Here is a 20,649-nt window from a genome sequence, read left to right as displayed (position 1 = left end):
AGGAGCACCGAAGGGTGGGGGTTGAAGGGACCTCTGGACATCAGGGAGTCACAGAGTGGTTTGGGTTGGACAAGACCTCCAAGGTCATCCAAGCAGCAACCCAACCCCACCATGGCCACCAAACCATGGCCCAAAGAGCCATGGCCACACATTTCTTGACCACCTCCAGGCATGGTGACTCCCCCAGCCCCCTGGTCCAGTGCCTGACCACTCTTGCAGCAAAGGAAAATGTTTCCTGTATCCAACCCTACCCTCCCCTGGCACAATCTCAGGCCATGTCCTTAACCCTGACCTGAAAACGATTGCTCTTCTCAGCTGTTTAGGCTCTTCCAGCCTTGGTGCCATCCCCACAGTATGGTGAAAGGGAAGAGAACAGTTACCTGATACCCTGACTGACTTGCTCTGAGTACTGTGCTGTGGCAAGGGTAACTATTACCTCTTGGGAGTCAGCTGCAAGTATGGGAAAGTTAATTGCTGCTGTAGTAGTGCCTGCAAAGCCAGAGTGTTGGACCTGCTCAGAGCAGAGGGCAATCATGGCATTGTTTTGGCTGGAAAAGACCTTTATGATCATCCAGTCCAACCCTCCCAAGTCTGCTGCTAAACCATGGCCCTTGGCAGCACAGCTCCAAGGCTTTTAAATCCCTCCAGGGAGGATAATCAACCACCTCCCTGGGCAGCCTGTTCCAGGCCTTGGCAACCCTTTCACTGAAGGATTTATTCCTAATGTCCAAAGCTCCCCTGGTGCAACTTCAGGAGCAAGATGTCACTTGCTCCTGGGGAGCAGAGCCCAGCCCCCAGCTGGCTCCAGCCTCCTCCCAGGGAGCTGCAGACAGCAGTGAGGTCTCCCTCAGCCTCCTCCAGGCTGAACACCCCCAGCTTCCTTAGCTGCTCTTCCCCATTCCTGCTCTCCAGACCCTTCCCCAGCTTCGTTGGCCATCTCTGGACCTGCTCCAGCCTCTCTGTGTCCTTCTTGTAGTCCCTGTGCTAAGGAGAGTTCAGCCACCAGGGGAGATGCCACCAGCACGCTCAGGTCACCTCTTGCTCCTCCTTTGGGAGAGTGACAAATGGCAACGATGGGGGTGATAAAATTCCTGGATTTTGTTGGGATCAGGACAGTGACTAAGATCTTGGTGCTGTAATTGATGGTTGTTGCTTTCTATCTGATGAGAGTGTGCTGGTGGTGTGAGGAGTTGTTAAGGACACATGGAGCAATCCTTTGTTGTGTTTCTGGTCGGTGAAGCCCTGCAGAGGAAATGACAAAGCCTCCTGCTGCTGCCCCTGCCAGGCTGGAGGCAGCCCCCAGCTGCTGGGCTGTGCCATGGAGCTTGTGCTGGCTCCAGCCACCTCAGCTCTGCTTTGGAAGCAGAGCAGGGTAGAGCTTCAACTGGACAGGAGGGAGAAGTTCCTCAGTGTGAGGCTGGTGAGACACTGGCACAGGCTGCCCAGGGAGGCTGTGGGCTGCTCATCCCTGGAGGTGTTGAAGGCCAGGCTGGATGAGGCTTGGAGCAAGCTGGGCTGGTGGGAGGTGTCCCTGCCCATGGCAGGGGATTGGAACTGGATGATCACTGGCACAGGCTGCCCAGGGAGGTGGTGGAAGCCTCATCCCTGGAGGTGTTTGCAGCCAGGCTGGAGGTGGCTGTGAGCAACCTGCTGTGGTGTGAGGTGTCCCTGGCCATGGCAGGGGGGTTGGAGCTGGCTGAGCCTTGAGCTCCCTTCCAACCCTCACAGTTCTGTGATTCTGTGATCCTCGAGGTCCCTTCCAGCTCAAACCATTCTGTGAACAGAGAACCTGACCTGGGTCTTTCTATCTGGAGACACTTTTTTTTGCAGGATTCCCTTAGGTTGTTTTGTTTTCTCAGCAGTTTGTTATCTAAACATCTGAATCCTCCCCACATTTCTACCTGAGCTTCCCTCCAAATAAACAAGGGCAGCAGAGAGCTGATTTTATCTCTGGAGAAGCTGGAGCTTAAGGAGAGTTTTCTTCCAAGCCCTGCAGGAGATCAGCAGCAGAGACCCTGACCCCTGGGGTGATGCTGCACTCACCTCCCCTTTCCCTGGCCCAGGTGCTGCTGGCTTGGGGCTCAGCTTGGAGCGGGAGGGGATGGCAGGACTGAGCCCCCCCCAGCAGGGAGCTCCACAGTTACTTGAGCTGTGACAACCCAGTGCCAAGGGTTCTGGTGAGGCCTGGTGTAATCCATTAGCAATTGATGCTTATTACAATTAATAACAGACTGAAATTAATTACTGGGGAGGAAAACTGCTGCCCATCCACGTGGCTGCCAGGCAGAGTGGCTCCTGTGGCACTTTCTTCCCTGGAGGGGCTGAGCTTTGCAGCTCCTGCTCAGGAGTGACAGTTTAAGGGATTTACCTGCTGTAATTCATCCCCCTCCACAGCCCCATCTCCAAGCAACCAAGCAGGAGAAAATAACTGCTCCACCAACCCCTTAATCCACCAGGAGCAAAGGCAGAGAGACTCTGAACTAGCCTGACAGGAATGATGACCCACAGAGCAAACGGCTGGGGGCCCTGGAGGGAGATCTGCCAAGCCTGGCTCCTATAAAGTACCTAATCCCTCTGTGTCTGAGTGCCTCTGGAGCTGCTCAGAGTGTTCTGGGCCAGAAGATGCTGTTGGGCCCATTTGCTAGACTCTGAGACCTGATGTCTGGGGTTTTAGCTACTTATAATGAGGGGGTGCTGGAGGTGATGTTACAAAGTGGCTCTGAGCCAGCTTAGGTCTCTGGAGATTTCACAGAATGGGAGGGGTTGGAAGGGACCTTTAGAGATCATCCAGTCCAAAACCCCTGCCAGAGCAGGGCCACCCAGAGCAGGTTGCACAGGACAGCATCCAGATGACTCCAGAGATGGAGACACCCAGCAGACCTCAGCCCCTGCAGGCTGGCAGCAGGCAGGAGGAAGAGGAGCCCAGGCAGAGCCACAGAACCCAGCTGCCCAAGGTGGGAATCCAAACTCCTCACTGCCCCTGCTGGGCAGCAGCAGAGTGTGGGGCAGCCTGCTCCAGCTCAGAGCCCCAACACTGCAGAGTGGCTGCAGTGTGCTTCTCCTTTGTGCCTGGTGCCTTTATCTCTGCTCCTTGGGGAGCATCTCTGTGGATTCATCAGGACCCCTAGGGCAGGACTCTCTCACCCAAGGCCCCTTTTTATTTGCTGGCAGCACTGCTGCCTGCCTTGTTTGCTAGATGCCCTCAACCAAACCCAGCCAGTGGCTTGTCCAGCACAGCAGCCAACCCCCACTCGCTGCCTGTGGATGGTGAAACCCCTCCAGAATGCAGCCAGCTGCTTGAGCAACGCTGTGGAGGGCAGGACAAAATTCCTCCCCTGTCCCTGGAGGCCAGCAGCTCCAGCCCTGGAGCAGGAGCTTTCATTACCCCTGGTTTTTTCCCCCTTGGGTGAGATGACTGCCAGGGTTATTTGCAGCCATAAAGTGTCCCCAGTGGAGCTTGGAGCCCAGGCAGAGCTGTTTGTCCCAGCTGCCTTCCCGCGGCGGCGAATTCCTCTGCCCTGCTCTGCGCTGGGCGCAGCTGGTTCCTTCCTCTCCTTTCCCTCCCAGCCCTCTGCTGCTCCTTCCCACAGGGTCTGGCTGAAGGTGCTCAGCACCTCGCAGGATGGAGCTCACCGCTCAGGGCTGGCCTTGGAGTTTGCAGGACTTCAAAGAGAGAGGAGGAGGGATGGAAGGGACTTGTGGCTGTGGGGCAAAGAGCCTCTGCTCGGCCAGGCCAGGCTGCAGGAGCTGCTTGCTGTGTTCATCACCATGGCTCTGGTAGCAGAGTGCAGCTTCTGAGGTGCCCTCCTCCAGCAGCCCCACTGAGAGCACTCTGGATCATCTCTCCTTCACACAGGCCAAGGAAATGCAGTGGTATCCTCACCCAGCTTTGTGGCACTTTAGGTCAGCCCTCAGCATTCAAAAGGCCAGGAGTATGCTGGAGATACTGTGGGGCTCAGTCACTTCCATTTGTTCTTTGGGTCTAGATTTCTTTTTTCCCCCAATAAAGATGAAATTTTTCTCCTCCCCTCTCCTCTCTCCCTTCTCCCCTTTCCCCTCTCCCTTCACTTTTCCTCTGAGCAGAGAGGTTGCTCATCCTCCCTCCTGCCTTCCTCTAACCAAGATCACAGCTCCCTAGACTGGTCCTTGCTGCCCAGCACTGGGTTCCCCAGCTGGAGAAGTCATTTTCCCTGAGCCCCTGGTGGTAGGGGATACATGGGGAGAGCTTCACCACACTCTGAAGTGCCACAGCAGGACTATTCTGGCCTGAACTCTCTGCCACCATCCCAGCCTTGGGATGCTCTAAGGAGTCCTTGCTGTGGTGCAGCACTGCTGGGGGAGTCAGGAGCATCAGCTGGGCTGGGCTGGCCTCTGCAGGAGATCTGGGGCCAAGCTGGAGCAGATCAGACTGGACCTGACCCTCGGTTCCTCCCCTCACACTCCTGGCCAAGGACAGGCTGCAGTTGGTAGGAGCAGACTCCGGAGTGAGAGCCGAGGGGTGTAAAGCAGGCAGAGGATCTGTCCTCCGTGTCCCGGGTGCCAGGAGCAGAGGCAGGCAGAGCTGGCACAGTGTTTGCACTTTCATCACAGCCCTGCCGCCGCGGAGGGGCTGCTGTGAGATGCTGCGCAGAGATAACTCAGCACATGTAAATAAATCCCCTGCTGCCTCCCCAGCGATCCCAGCCCCGATGGTGCAGGCTGTAAACTCCGGCATTTGTAGCTCCCATTTACATGATCAGATGGGGAAGGGAGGCAGGTTAGTAACAAAGGGTGCAGCTGCCTGCCCCACTCTGTCTCCGAGATCAACAGATTCCTTCACCCCCCGAGGTGCTGGAGTCTTTAATCTACAGCTCCATGGAGATGCTCCACGCAATTAGCACCTATGCTGCTTATTATTCCTGCTTGCTCCATTCTTACCCCAAAGCTCCCCAGATAAAAGGGAAGGCTTGGAAGGCTCCGAGTTTTCTGTGGCAGCTTCCTTACTTTGTGCAGCTTTCCTCCCCACCTCTCCTCTTCCCTGCTGCTCTCTCCAGGGGCTCTGAGAATCCCCCAGGTTTGTTTGGGGGTTTAGTTTTTTTCACAGCAAGTTCAAGCCCTGCTTTTCCTTGCTAGGAGTCTCTGCACTTCCAGCTCCTACACACTCAGTTTGTTACCCTTCAGAGCTTCCTGCACCCCAGAGCCCAGCTCAGGATTCCCTTCCACCCCTCTCCCCCCACGACTTGGCTGCTTTTGTGCTTCTTTGCCAAAGTGGATGGAGGTCTCCTAAGAGGAGATATTCTCTCATTTGATTTCCATCTCTCTTGGCTCCAGTGGGAGGCAGGAGCTCAGGAAAAGGAAGATTTTAAACATTTGAATTATTGTTTCTCAACCAGGACCTGAAAATCATGGAGCAGGAAAATCACAGAGCAGGTTGCCTCCTGTTCTCCTGGCTCTGCTGCTCTCTCATCCTCTGGTCTTGGGCAAAACACTTCAGCTTTGACTCTGTTTCCCCCCCTCAGTTATCAATAATCAGCATCAAATGGATGGGTAGATCTCCCAGGGATGCTGCAAACCTTAACCAGATGGTCCCTGCAGAGTGCCTCCAATATGCAGCTTTCTGTGGCAGGCCAGGGGAAAAATACTCAGGAGTTGGGTCCTGGCTCTTCCCAAGGGGTGAGGGAAGGGTATGGAGAAGCCAGGAAGGGTATAGAGAAGCCAGGAAAGGTATGGAGAGCCAGAAAGGCTATGGAGAAGCCAGAAAGGCTATGGAGAAGCCAGGAAGGGTATGAAGAAGCCAGAAAGGCTATATAGAAGCCAGAAGGAGTATGGCGAAGCCAGGGAAGGGTATGGAGAAGCCAGGGAAGGGTATGGAGAACACAGGAAAGGGTAGGAAGAAACCAGGAAGGCTATAGAGAAGCCAGAAGGGGTATGGAGAAGCCAGAAAGGCTATAGAGAAGCCAGAAGGGGTATGGGGAAGCCAGGGAAGGGTATGGAGAAGCCAGGATCAGTATGGAGAAGCCAGAAAGGGTATGGAGAAGCCAGAAGGGGTATGGGGAAGCCAGGGAAGGGTAAGGTGAAGCCAGGATCGGTATGGAGAAGCCAGAAAGGGATGGGGATCAGTTCTGTTTAACCACAGACTCCTGGGGGATTTGCATGATGGGACAGAGACAAGGAAGCTTTATTATCAGCTGGATCAGATTGATTATGTCCAGAAGAAAAGGAAATGTAGAGATTGTGGTCCAAGAAAATGCTGGAAGCTGCTGGTGGCTAGAAATGGGTCAAGACTGGGGTGGGAGAAGTCAACAAAGCCTGGCTCAAACTTTCATGTGAGTTCCTTTGTGACTGTACAGCTGTGGGGTGTTCTAGGGATGGGTCAGCTCCCAAGAATAATCCTGGAACTCCTGCATTTTTAAGGAGCTCAGATTTTTAATTCATATAAGTTTAGTTTCTGTGGTTTACATCAAAAGGCAGCAAAATGCTGGGAAAAACCTCGGGAGCAGCCACGCCTGGGGTTTGAGCAGGGCAGCTCATTCACACCTACTGCACTGCCTCTTCCTCCTAAGCTGCATTAATTGCTTTAATAAACAAAACAGTTTTCCTTCTGGAGTGTTCTCTTCTCTCAGCTGCTGCTCCCTGCAGTGGCTTCCTCCTGCCCTGGGAGGTTGTTCTTGGTGGCTCTTTGTCTCCACTTGGGAGATGGGCAAGGAAGGAAAATCCAGCCCGGATTTCTGGGAGTCCAGATGGCTCTGGGCTCGCCAAATCCTGCAGCTCCAAGCCCCAGCCAGGCAGGTAGCCAGGAGGGTAGGGACTCAGGTGGCTGCTTCCCTGATTTGCCTGCACAAAGGGACATTTTGTGTGCAAATGCAGCCTCTCAGGGCTGTAGCTGCTGCATGGAGTTATTTCATTTCCCTTCAAAGTATTCATAGAACCCCAGACTGGGTTGGGGTTAGAAGGGACCTCAAGCATCACCTAGTTCCAGGGACACCTCCTGCTGGCCCAGCCTGCTCAAGCCTCATCCAGCCAGGCTTTGAACACTTCCAGGCTTGGATCCCTCACAGCTTCTCTGTTGCAGTGCCTCACCACCCTCATGGGGAAGAATTTCTTCTTAATATCTCAATCCAGCTTGTTCCAGTCTGAAGCCATCAACTCTCATCCTCTCACTCCATGCCTTTGTCAAAAGTCCCTCTCCAGCTCTCCTGTAGCCCCTGCAGATCCTGGAAAGCTGCTCTAAGGTCTCCCTGGAGCCTTCTCTTCTGCAGGCTGAACAGCCCCAACTCTCTCAGCCTGTCCCCCACAACAGAGGATCATCTTTATGGCCTCCTCTGGATCCTCTCTAGCAGTCCCATGTTCTCCTCATGCTGGGAGCTCCACAGCTCTCCCAGCACTGCAGGTGGGGTCTCAGCAGAGAGAAGCAGAGAGGCAGAATCCCCTTCCTCCCCCTGCTGCCCACACTGCTGGGGTGGGACATGGCTGGGTGTGGGCTGCAAGCACATGGTGCTGGCTCCTGTTGAGCTTCTCATCAACCAGCATCTCAGGGCTGCTCTCTGTCTCTACTATGTGTATTGGAGATTCTAGATTCTAGATGTCTCTCTGTGTATTTCATTGTTTTCTTCTGCTGCTTTCACTCCCTGCAAATCAGGGTCAAACCAATTAACTTGGTGGAGCTGCCTCGATGCAAACCTGGATGAGCAAGAGGAGAGCTGAGGCTTTGCTGTCTGTCAGGTGGTTGTCACTAGAGGAAAAAACCCCAAAACCTAAAAAAATTCCATGTGCCCTGTGCTGGGAGAGAGTTGACTTTGCTGCATAGTTGAGATAGTTCCCATTCTAAGGATAGGAAACACTTGAGCAAAGTCAACAGCAGAGCAGGCAGCCTGCAGCTCCCAGCCGGCTGCCACCACGGGAGCTGCCCTGGGTGTGCTGACAGAGCGAATTCCAGCTGCAGCTTGGAGAAGTGCTGATTAATTTGCAGCAGTTCCAAAGAGGAAATTATAGCTGTTAAATCAATCTGGGTGAATTTCAGCTCTTGCACAAAAAGCCACCCTAATTGCCTTGCCCTGGTGGATGCAGGCTGAGCGGCAGCGCGGAGGGCAGGAAGCTCCCCCACGCCTCCTGCTATCATTAGCGATTGCAAAAGAGCCCCGAATGTTTACTCACTCGGCCGACAACATGTTTGTCTTCCCTCTTATTTATTTGTTTTCACCCTTCTTTGATAGCAGTGGAAGAGGGGGCGAAGGGATGGATGATGTCCTCCCGGGCCGAGCTTGGCTGGGGCTGCCGGTGCGGAACGTGCTGCTGGGCTCCAGCCCCGGCTCCAGCTCACCGCTGCTGGGGATCTGTGTCTAGCTCTGGGCTTCAGGACAGCGCTCAGCGTTTGTTGTTTCATTTGTCAGCCTGCCCTGCTTTGTGCTGTCATTAATCGCGGGGAGGTAGATGGGACGGGGACCAGGCTGGAGAGGCGGCAGGCAGGGGGGTGTGCAGCCAGCCTGCGCCGCTCGCTTCCCACCCGACCTCTCCTCCCCCAGGAGCAGGGTCAGGCAGACACTTAATGTGTTAGGGTGAGGTGCTGGCATCAAATTAAGGTGAGCTGAATTCACAAGGAGCCTGTGGAGAAGAAAAGCAGCTGAGGAATGAGGCAGCCGAGGGTTTTGTGGGGCTGTGAGTCAGCAGGTTGCAATTAGGACAGGCAGGGGAGCGGAAGGGATGGCCACTGGCTCTCCCCACTGCAGAATCTGGCTGGGGGCAGCCAGGGAGCTGCTTTGGGTTGAGTGTTGGGTGGTTGATTCAAGCCTGTCGTGCTTTGGGCTCAAGCTGGGTGAAGGTTTTCCACCAGTTCCTTGTAGGTTTTCCACCAACTCCTTGTAGATCTCCACCAGCCCTTTGTGCAGCTCCACCAACCCCTTGTAGGTTTCCCACCAGCCCCCTGTAGATCTTCCACCAACCCCTTGTAGATCTCCACCAGCCCCTTGCAGACTTCCCACCAGCCCCTGGCAGGTTCCCCTCTCTCCCTCACCAGGCGACAGCAGCTCCTCAAGGGCAGCTGGAAGGAGGTTTGGCTGCGCCGGGGCTGAGCGCAGGGAGGTTGTGTGTGGTCCCTGTCACCCTACGGGACTTGGGTAAACCAACTGCTTTGTTAGGTGCTGAATAGGAAAGTTAGCCCCAAATTAGCGCTAATGTGAGGTCATTTAACCCTGATGGGAGGTCTGCTGAGAAAAAACAGAATCATACTAGAGGCAGTGCAGGAGCCAGGAGAAAGCAGCCCCAGAGCCAGGCAGGTTTGTGCCGGCTTGGCAAAGGGGTCAGAAATAGAAACAGGTCCCGAAGCAGCCCAGGGAACCTCTCCTGCTGCTGGGATGATTATTCCTGCTGCTCCCAACCCCCGCCATGACTACAAGCTCCTCATGTTATTCCTGCAGGGTTTCAGGCCAGGAGAATGAGAAGGGAACTGGAGCTGAGCTGGGGCCAGCAGCTCTCAGTCCACAAAGGCTGCTGGGGCAGGGCAGCTCTTCCTGCAATTTCGCTGACCAGCCCTTGAAACCAGAGCTCCCCTTTAATTGCCACGGCAAAAAACCTCACCCCAACCCTGTGTGTGGCTTGTTTGGGAGCTGCAGCAGCAGCCTGCGAGTGAAGGGAAGCTCTTGGAGGTGTGAGAGAGGCTCTGGTGTCCTCCTTTCTCAGGCAGCTATGGGCTGGGGCTGCCTCACTCCTCACCCCTGGCACCGACTCGGGCTCTGCTGCGCAGCACGGCTCAGGTGGGGTCAGGATGTCTCCAGTGGGGTCTGGATGTGCCTGGGAGTTTGCTTTCAAGCCAGGTCCACCCTGGGGGAGTGCTGTGATGACCTTGTGGGGCTAAGCAAACTCTCAGGGAGCCATAAACCTCTCGTGGTTGAGGCTTCTCATTTGCAAGATTTATTAGAGCTCTTGGTGGAGCCACAAAGGTGGGGGAGGGGAGAAGGGCCCAGCGGCAGCTGGGTGCTCCTGGGGTGTGTTGGTGAGGCAATGGCTGCAGAGCCCAGCCAAGGGAGGAGCAGGGACCAGGCTGCTGTGAGGTGGCACAGCTGGAAAGCAGTGCAGACAGCCCCAGTGCAGGGCACAGAGAGGTCCCAGGGTGATGGAAGGAAGCAGGGAGGGTGCAGCACACTGAGCTGGAGGGAGGGAAGTGACTCAAGGAGCCTTGCTGTGTGTCATGGACTGGCAAAAGCAGAAGGTGGCTGCCCCTGCAGGATTCCTTGCATGGCCCTGTGCTGGGCACTGTGGGTGCCCTGGATCTGCCAGGGCCTCTGTGGCTGGGAGAAGGGGCTTGGGTTGGAAGCAGGAGCCTTGCTGTGTGTGGCTTTGGGCTGCCCCCTCCAGATGTGCAGGTGGTGCTGGGCAGATGTCTGCATTTTGCTGGGACCTCTGCACCTGCTGCCTTGTGAGGCAGAGAGGAGAGGATTCCCCAGCTCGAAGAGAGCTCCCAGGAGAGTGTGGGACACCTGATGGGATCAGAGGCCGCAGGCAGGCAGGCAGGCAGGGAGCAATCCCTGGCCAGGAGAAGGGCTGCAGGACTTGCCCAGCCAGCTGCTTACCGAACCAAGCACATGGAGAGTGGATTTTGTCCACTTCGAGTCCAAGGGTGGGGAGGGAAACCTCAGTCCCTCTGCCTGGTGAAGCTGGTGTGCCAAGGAGTGCTGGCTCTCTAACTCCAGCCTTCCCTGGATGATTCTCCAGCTGGGTGTTGGGAAATCCTTCCCTGCCAAGCAGTCAGCGGGACCGGAAGCTCCGGATACCTTCTCTCATCTGCGAAGGCAATCAGACGAAATGCCAAGCCCAGGGGGCAAAATTTCAGTCTTGGTGCCAGTCTTGCTCATTACCTCTCTGGGTTCTGCAGCCTGCTAGACTTTCATCATGTAATTTATTTGCTTCTCAAACATCCCTGCAGTTATTAAAAGCCTGGTACTGGGAGCTGCCACCCAAGGGTTCCCTAAGGAGCTCTTGGGGCGGGCTGGGGTGGTGCAGTTTACAGCTTGACCCCGGGCAGCCCATGGCCAGAATTCGATCTGGGTTCCTGCTAGCCAGGGGAGCTGCCTGGGGTCTTTAGGCCACAGGAGATCAGAGGCAGGGAGGATCTGATACTGCAGGGAGGGGCTCTGCAGAAATGTCAGCCAAGTGTCATGCTGGGGTCAAGGAGCAGAGTCTCCAGGTCCCCTTGCTGCACGCTGCCAAGCTGTGCCCCGTGCCCTGCAAGGCTCTGCAGGTTTCCCTTGGGGGGGAGAGAAGAACAGTCCCTAACCCACAGCATCCCTTGGCAAGGCTCACAACAGCCCTGCACTGCCCCATTTGGCACTCAGGCTTCAGTGCTGGCTCAGGTACTGGCTGGACTCCCCAGACATCATCTCACATCGTGGGTGCAAGGAGAACTCCCCAGGCTGTGTTCTCCTCATCTCTGGTCCTGCTCCTTCCAAAGCCTGGCTGAGGTGAGTCTGATGCAGTTAACCCCAGCAGCTGGCATGCAAGAGCAGTGCAGAGCTAGGACAAGGAGTGAGCCTACCTCTGCCTACCTGCTGAGCACCATCCCAGGCAGGAGCCCAGGAGGAGAGGCAGGGAAGCCAGGCAGGAGCCTCATGACTCGTTGGTCTGACCCTAATTTATTCAGGAACTGATAAAGTACATTTCAGTCCTTATCACAGGACTTCCTCTGACCACCTGGCATCCTTCAGCTGAATCCAGGCTTCAGCTTTGCCTCTCCACTGAGCTCTGAATCTGGGTCTGACTCAGGTTAGAGCTTCCTGGTTCATCCTAAACCGATTTCATTCCGTGCTGAGGATGAGAGCAGCAGGCACCGGTTCCACTGGCAGCCCCTGGCCCTGGAGCTGCTGGAGGAGCTGACAGGAAAAGGTCTCAGTGTGGAGGTTTAGAAATCCTTCAGGTTGAGCCAAAATTGCAGCTTCCTTTTTGTGCCTTTTTAAGACTCCTCTGCAGTTGGGGTTTGGCCACGGCTCCCAGTTCCGGCTCCAGCAGAGCCCTGCTTTGTGCCTGCTGCACTCTGCTTTGTTTGATCCTCTTTCAAACTGGGGGGAAGGAAAAGAAATGCATGGCTATAAGTCACATCCCCACTGGTGGTTTGCGTGGGTGCCCAGACACCCAGGGTAGGCAAATCCTGCTCAGACTCACATGGAATTGCTCCCAGCAGGGTCATGGCTGTGAATCCCATGAGAGCCCCGGGGGTGGCACCTCTCCAAGTGTGGGACTGCCCAAACAGGCCTCCAGCTGGAACAGGCACAAAGGTGGTGAGAGGCAAAGCTCAGGCACAGCCCTCTGCAGCGAGCAGCGTTTGGGGCTCCTGCTTTGCATCTCAGGGCCTCGGGGCCGAGCTGTGGCAGCAGACCCTCCCTGGGTGTCGCTGAGCAGGGCCCTTGCTGCTCAGCACCACGGCTCTGGGGCCAAGGGCTTTGCTGTTCTCCACAGACCCACCCAAGCCATCAGCAGCAGAGGGTCCCAGCAGCACAGACTGCTTGGGCTTGGAAGGGACCTTGAAGTTCTAGTTCAAACCCCTTGCCATGGGCAGGCACAGCTCCCACTAGCCCAGCTTGCTGAAGGCCTCATCCAGCCTGGTTCTGAGCACTTCCACAGCTTTTCTGGGCAGCCTGTTCCAGAGCCTCACCACCCTCATGGGGAAGAACTTCTTCCTAATGTCTCATCTCAATCCAGCTTCTTCCAGTCTGAAGCCATTATCCCCATCCTTTGTCAAAAGTCCCTCCCCAGCCCTCCTGTAGCCCCTTTCACATCCTGGAAGGCAGCTCTAAGGTCTCCTTGGAGCCTTCTCTTCTGCAGGCTGAACAACCCCAACTCTCTCAGCCTGTCCCCACAGGGCTCTGATCGTCCTTGTGGTCTCCTCTGGACCTGCTCTAACAGCTCCAGAACTCCAGACCTGGCCCCAGCACTGCAGAGAGAAACATATGCAAGAGTTGGCTTAGGAGGGGAACTGCTCCTCAGCTCCTGAAGTCAAAGGAGGTTGGTCTATGTAGCACCACTGAGGCTGCAGTGTGCCTGGCAGTGGCTGCCTGCTTCTTGCAGGAGGCATTTTCCACGAGGAAGGAAAATCCCCAAAGCCCCCAAGGGCCAGCAGCCCTTCATGTGCTAACTGCCACCCAGGACATTCTTGGTTGCAAGAGGTTGCAAAACCTCCTGATGTTTTTCCACCCCATGGGACAGGTGGTACCTTGCAGTGAACTTTCTGTCAGTCCCCCACCACCAGCCTGCCCCAGGAAGGGACTTGCAGCCCTCCAAAGGGTGGCAAAACCTCACCTGCTGGAGTTGCTGTGCAGGAAGGTTGATGGCTTTAGACATTGGACCCTAGGTGCTGGGCAATCCAGAAACAACCTGAGGAGCTCTTGGGAGGTTTGCTCAGAGCTGTTATCTGAGAAGGCAATGCACTGATAGGATTTGGGTTCAGGTTTCAACTCAGATGGCAAGATTTGGCACTGGGGGTGTTGGATTATGGCCTGGCCAGGAAAAGAAAGCAATATGAGAAGGCAGAGTGAGTCAGAGCTAAGTGGGACTTTATTTGGTATCAAATATGACAGACAGGTGCCAGGCAGGGAGCAAAGAGGCCTTGCCCACTACCGGGGGGTGGAGGAGATGTGTATCTGCTTTGCTTTCTCTCCTAGACTTCAGAGCCATGGGGAGGATGTTTGGGAGGGAGGATGTTTGGGAGGGAGGATGCTGATGGAGTTTCAGGGCTCCTCCAAGCTGCCATGTGCCTGCTGTGGGAGCTCTGACAGGGCCCCAGCTCCATCAGAGGTGTCAGGAGAAGGTGGGCTGCAGCCTGTGGGCTCTGGCAGGTGAGGACCTGGGGCCTGGCTGGCATCACCTGGATCCAGATCACAGCTTCCCCCAAGGCTGGATGCAGCTGCAGTGTGGATGGAGGAGGTGCAGCTGGAGAGTGATTCAGAGGTCCCATGAGCCCCTGACAGAGCTTTCCCTGCTGCTGCTCTGTGCTGGCAGTGCTGGTGAGCAGCACCAAAGGGCAGCCAGAGAGCCACTGACTCCCTCATGCTAGCATCTGAAGAGGACATCCTGCAGCAGCTCTCCTGAGCTGCTCTTGCTCCTCCAGAAGCTGCAAAGCTCAGGCTTCTCCTTTCTCCATCCCAGAACTGTGACCCTCACAGGAGGCTTCAGCACTGCCACAGCATCCCACACGCTGTGGGCTCTGCGAGTCTCAGAATGGTTTGGGTTGGAAGGGGACATCAGGAAGAGGTTTGGACACCAGGAGGAAGTTTGGGCATTAGGGGAAGGCTCTTTGCAATGTGGGTGGTGAAACACTGGCACAGGTTGCCCAAAGAGATGGTGGAGAGACGTTCAAGGTCCACCTGACCTAGTTGCAGTTGTCCCTGCTCACTGCAGGGGGGTTGGACAAGATGACCTTTGAGGGTCCCTTCCATCCCGATGTGTGCTAGGATTCTGTGACCTTAAAGATCATCTGGCTCCAGCCCCCTGCCAAAGGGCAGAGACAGCTCCAGCTGTAGGAGACTCTCCTCTCCCTTTGATAGCTGCTGGTTAGCATGACAAAGCTGGAGCCCTGGGGAGGAGCAGGGCAAACCCTGGGCCTGCCGGCAGGAGATGTTCAAAGGGAGATCCCTGCCTGCCTGTGAGGAGCTGAGAACTTGAGCTCCAAGCGTGGGGTGCTGCTCCCACCCGGGGCTGTGCAGAGGTCTGTGCTGCGCTCCCTGTGCTCTATCAGCCCCAGAACTCAGCTCAGTGACTCAGGCAGGGCCCTTGGCAGGGGTGGAAATGAGATGCAGTTCCCACAGTCGATGCACCAAGCCCCTGCCCAGCCTGGCTGCTTCTCCCCTCCCTCTGCCTTTGCCTTTTCATTTGAATACCTCAGGAGCGGAAGGTGCCTCCAAATCTGGGATCTGAGCAGGGAATCCCAGCTCCTGGGACAATTTTAGAGTCAAATCAAGAGTCAGGAGCCAACTTCTTCCTCTTCTTTTCTATAAATAACCAACTCCAGCAGCTCTCTCCTCGAGGTGCTGTGGGAAAGTCAGCTCCCGTGGAAGTGCTGAGGCAGAGGGAGAGGCAGGACAGGGACAGCTGCTGGCATGTGCCAGCTCCAGACACCCCTGCACCAGTGTCCCATGACTGCTGCCAGGTGTAGAAGAGAAGTGAGAAAGGATTCAGCTCTGTGGGGTGCTTTGATGCTGCCAGTATTGCCCAGCCTGAGAACTCAGCTGCCAGGAGCCCTGGGTCCTGCCAAGCACAGGGCTGGCTGCGAAACCACAAGCCGGGGCCATGGTAGATGTAGGATTGGCTTGAAGGTTGCTTCACTCTGTGGGGTGTGTGAGGGAGTTATTTTTCTTCCTGCCTCTTCATTCCTGAAGCCTCTGAGGGATGGTGTTTGGAGGTGTTTTGCAACAGCCATGAAGGATGAAGCCTTTTCTGCAGAGCAAACGTTCACACGGCCGTGTGGTTAGAGGAGGTCAGGCAGCTAAATAAACTCACAGCAGCAAGTAGCAGCAGATTTGTGATGAAACCATGAAAGCTGGCAAAGCTGAGGTGTTAGGAGTCCCAGATGTTGCACACAGATAAATATCTCTGGCCTGAGCTTTTCTAATTAGCTACAGAAACTCACTTGTCACGGAAGGATTCCACTCCGAGCTCCCTGAGCAGATTCCCTGCACTCCACCAGCACAGCCTCTGCCCTCTTCCTTCAGCAGATTTCATCTGGGGCTTATTTGCTGCTTAGGGACCTGCTGGTGGCAATCCCACATCTGTGTCATGTTGTGTGCTCAGCTCAGAGCTGGCACCTCTGCAACTGCCTGCACCAAGCAGATCCTGAGCTGCCAACAGGCTTTGTGCTTCAGCCGGAGCCTGAACCCCAGCCCAGCCTCTGCTGCTGGGATCTAAGCCTCTGGCTGATAAGGGTAATGTATTCTGAGCAGCCTGGGCCACCTCTGCCGCTGCCATTTCCATATCTCTGCTCATGGAGGGCTGATTAATGATGGATGGAGTCAACTGAGGTCCCTGAGACCAAACTCATCCCTGCTGCAGCCTCGCTGCCTGACATCAGATAACTTCCTGAAGGGAGGCAGCTCAGCTTTGATCAGGCTGCAGCAGTGGGGGGGACGGTTGGGAGCAGTGCCTGATGCTTTGCATCTGGGCCATTTTAACAGCTGTTTTTCATGTTTAAAACTGAAGTTTCTCTGAGTGAGGAAGCAGAGCTCTGTGGTGACTGTGGGGCCCAGCCCTCAGCCCTTCCTTGCTCTGCTGGCGTCACCGGGCAGCTTCTGCTGCTGGTGTGGTAATCACTGGCAGAGGGGGAAGGCAGCTCCTGGTGCTTTTGCAAAGGAAAACGTGCTTTTTGTGTCTCCTGTGGGGAGCACTCGATGGGAGAGAAGCCTCCTGAGCGAGCTGTGCCTGCAGAGCTGCAGCAAGTGCTTGCTGCCAGGCACTGGGCTTAGAGGAGAAGGTTTGGAGCTGCTCTGAAGTCCCTTTTAAAGAGTTTTCCTCTGTGAAACCTTCTCCTGACTCCTTCTCTGTGCACACTTAGGGCTGAATATCCCAGGAAGCCTGGGTGGCAAAATTGACTCAAACAGGGACTCCACAAAGACCTCAGCTGGGCTGAAGGAGCAGATCAGGGTCCCCTGGGAGTGAGAGCAGTGGTTGGAGTGCCCTGGTCAGACAGAGAGGACTTAGAGGCTCCCTGGGGCTGAGGAAGGTGTTTGGGCTGACCTGATCCTTGTGACACCTCCCAACTCCCTCCCTCTGCAGAGCTGATGTCTCCACTCCCTGCTCTGGCTTCCTTCTAGCAGGGTTTGGATGGACAAGTGTCAGCTCAACAGGTGCTGAAAGGCAGCTCCAGAGGGAGGCCATGGGACAGGCTCAGGTCATAGAATCATGGAATTGTCAGGGTTGGAAGGGACCTCAAAGCTCATCCAGTTCCAACCCTGCTGCCATGGGCAGGGACACCTCACACTAGGTCAGGTTGCTCAGAGCCACATCCAGCCTGGCCTTACAAACCTCCAGGGAGGTCAGACCACACTGAGGGGCACTGAGGCTTCTCCCACCACGGGAAGCTGTCTGAGATGGTGGTGCTGGGGAGTCAGGTTTGTTTATTTCAGCTGGGGCTGGCTGCCCTGAAGTCTGTTAGCTGGGTCAGTTGTTTGCAACCCAAACTTGTCACTATGCAAGGAACTGGTAGAACTAGCTAGAGACAAGAGGAATTTGCCTAGAGCCCCCTGGGCTACACCAGGTAATAACAAACTGGCCTGGCTCTGTGGAGAAGACAGTGGAGCCCTGGCTCGTGGGGTGCAGTGGTGCTGGGAGCCAGCAGAGCCCTGCAGAGAGAGGGACTCCCCTCAGGTGGAAAACAACAGCCAAGAGAGGGTCCTTTTGTCTCTCTTGGTCCCTTCAGGAGGCTGAATCCTCTTTCCCCTGTTCCTCATGATCACTCTGAGAGGGGCCCTGGAGCTCTGTGCTCTCTCTTGGGCAAGCAGAGCGAAAGGGGCAGTGCTGCCAGGCTGCAGCTTGCAGCCCAGGGAGGTTCTAAGGGCAGCTTTTTGTTCTCCCTTCCCAAGGAAAAGGCTCTGGGAGGCAGGGGGAATCTCACTGGGCAAGTGTCTGGTCTGGATATCAAAGGTTGCTACAGACTTCCATGGCACAAAGTGGATTGTTTTGTTCTTGCTGGAGAAGCCCCTGGAGCAGCCACATCTCCCTTTGCAGGACAGCTCACTTCAGCCTGCTCCAGGCTGCTTCCTCTTGCTGCCTATTAATTGCTGAAGTGTTTTAATAACCTTTGGTAAAAAGAGAGCTGAAATTCCTGGCACATCACTGGGAGAGGATGTTTGACAGCTGTCAGTGGGAAAGAGCTGTGTGTCCTAAAGGGATTCAAACCTTGGCTTTGAAGTTCCTTACCAGGGAGACAGACAAGAAGCCAGGCTGGGGAGCAGGGAGTGTGAAAGGACTCCTCCAAGGTCAGTCAGTGGCAGAGGGAGAAATAGGAGCATCAGGATGCTCACAGGGCTGCCCCCACACCTCCTCCAGCTCCGGGCTCAGCCAGCTCCTGACAGCAGCAGCAGCAGCAGCAGCTGAGGGCTGGAGCCCTGCTGAGTGATGCTATCCTCAGCGCTGGAGCTGCTGATCTCTGGCTCACAAACTGCAGCTAATCACAGGCTGCCCCTGGATGTTTGAAGAGGGCTTAGCAATCCAAACACAAGTGCAGCCCTGTTGCCTTAGAGAGGGTGTAGCTGTGAGCAAAATTTGGCCCTCTCTTTTCAGCTCTGCAGTTTGCCTTGACTGCTTTATTTTTAGAGCACCATAAAGGGCTTTTGTTCCAAGGTATATTTAACAGGGGAGTGGAAGGGGAAGTAGGAGGGTTTTGTGCATAGAGAATGTATCTCCTTGGTCTCTCTCTTTCCAACCCACCCCCTCACCAGATACTCTTGGAGGGTGGAGTGTAAATGAGGGGAACAAAAAGTAAGAAGAGAGAGAGAGAAAATAATAATTAAAAACACTAAAATCCCAGTCAAAGGAACTGTCTGGGCTCCCTGTCTGCAGGCCTCCCAGCACCACAGCAACATCCATTAGCACACAAAAGAGAAGGTGCCCAGGAGAATGGAAGAGGCAGGTGGAGGGTGGTCCTGGCTGCTGGAGGCAGCACAGTGCCCAGGCAGTGCTGCTCGTCCCTGCTTCCCACTAGGGCACATCACACCCACACTGCTCCTGACCCTCCTGTGGTGGGGCTGGGGGGGTCCTGTCTGGAGGGAGATCACTGAATCCCCATCCCTGGAGGTGTTTCCAAGAGGCAGAGAGGTGGTGCTGAGGGCTGTGGTTCAGCAGCAGGCTTGGGAGAGTTAGAGAATGGTTGGGCTGGAGGACCTGAAAGGGCTTTGCCAACCAACACAAATCTGTGACAGGGAGTCAGGAACATTTACACCTGGCCTTGGAAAGGTGCCTGGGAGAGCAAACTCAAGGTGGTGTAAGCACAGAGAGTAAACCCAAGCTGGTGTCACCATCAGGAGTAAATCCAAGCTGGTGTCACCATCAGGAGTAAACCCAAGCTGGTGTCACCTTCAGGAGTAAACCCAAGGTGGTGCCACCATCAGGAGTAAACCCAAGCTGGTGTCACCATCAGGAGTAAATCCAAACTGGTGTCACCTTCAGGAGTAAACCCAAGGTGGTGTAAGCACAAAGAGTAAACCCAAGCTGGTGTCACCATCAGGAGTAAACCCAAGCTGGTGTCACCATCAGGAGTAAATCCAAGCTGGTGTCACCTTCAGGAGTAAACCCAAGGTGGTGTAAGCACAAAGAGTAAACCCAAGCTGGTGTCACCATAAGGAGGACAAATGTGTATGGGCCCCACAGCACCCAGGCAGAGGGGTTGGTTTCTGTCAGTGGTGTTGCTGAGATGCCTCAGCTCTTGGGGGCTGGGAGAGAGCTTCATGCTGCTGGGAAGAGCAGAGCTCATTGCATCACAGGTGAGGCTGTGTCTCCCCACCTGGCAAAGCCTCTCATTCCACCACTGCAGGAAGAAGATGAGGTCCTGGCTCAGTGGCAGCCAAGCCAAGAAGAAACAGAAATGCTTACAAGCCAAGTCAGAGAGGCACAGCTGCCCTTCTGGAGTCCTACTGAATGGCTCCAAGGAGACTTTCTGTCCTTTCTGCCCATCCTTCCCAGCTTCCCAAGGGACCTCATGGCTCCTCAGGCAGGCTCCAGACACACTGAAGCAGGACAGGGCATGTAGCCTGATGGATGCTCCCCAAGAGCCTGGTGAGCCCAGCGCAGCCCTGCCTGGCCCCATTTCCACCCCAGCCGTGACACAGGAGCTGCAAGTGCAGCAGGGCTGAGCTTCAGCCCCCAAAGGCAGGAACAAGGCTTTGTCAGCAGCCTGCTGGGTACAGAGCTTAGCTCCAGGCAGGCAGAAGGGTCTGGTGGCTTTGTTTTCCCCCTGTCCCCTACCACCCAGCAGCAGACAGCATCATTCTTGCTGCTCTGCAGAAGGCCAAGGCTGCAGCCTGAATGCTTCCATCCAGAGGTGGATTTGGCCTGGCCCTGGAGACACTGAGGCAGAGGCTGTCCCTGCTCAGCTGTGCCAGACCCATGTCTCCCTCTCCTTCCTTTCACATGGGCTATTTCCCACGGAGGTCAGGCCCCTGTGCCCTGCCATCCCACGGTCTGCCTCCGACTGTGCTTTCTCCTCCTTCACTTTTGTTGCTGGAATCTGCTAAGTCTCACTGAAAGGTTAGGAGAAGCCTGGAAATCCCCCGAGGGGATGTTGCTGTTCTTTGCACCGTGCAGAGCCAGGAAAATCCTCTCTGCCTGGGTCTGGGGAAAGGACAAATACCCAGGGCTGTGACTCCAGTCAGTGCAAGCTGGGTGAGGTTTCCTTCATTTAGCAGATAGAATCAGAGCCTTAATCAACTACTGCCACCACTGCACAAGCTTCATGCTTTCCTTGGCTGGGCAGGATGTCCACCTTCTTTCCTCTGGGCTTTTATCTTTCACTCTTTTCCTGCCCAGCCTCTCCTGGCACATTGATTCTGATCATCAGCCCTCATTCAGCTGACTTTTGGGTGTTGCCATCCTCTGCTGTACAAGGTCTTGGCAGCTGATGCTCTCCAGAGGTCCCAAATGGAGTTTGCATTGCTCCAAACCTTCCCAGCAAACAGACTGTGCCCAGTCCCTGGATCCCTG

This window comes from Melanerpes formicivorus, unplaced genomic scaffold (genome assembly GCF_026170545.1).
Source record: "Melanerpes formicivorus ecotype bairdi unplaced genomic scaffold, bMelFor1.0.p_v2 SCAF_45, whole genome shotgun sequence".
Classification (NCBI taxonomy): domain Eukaryota; kingdom Metazoa; phylum Chordata; class Aves; order Piciformes; family Picidae; genus Melanerpes; species Melanerpes formicivorus.
This window is presented reverse-complemented; position numbering follows the sequence as displayed.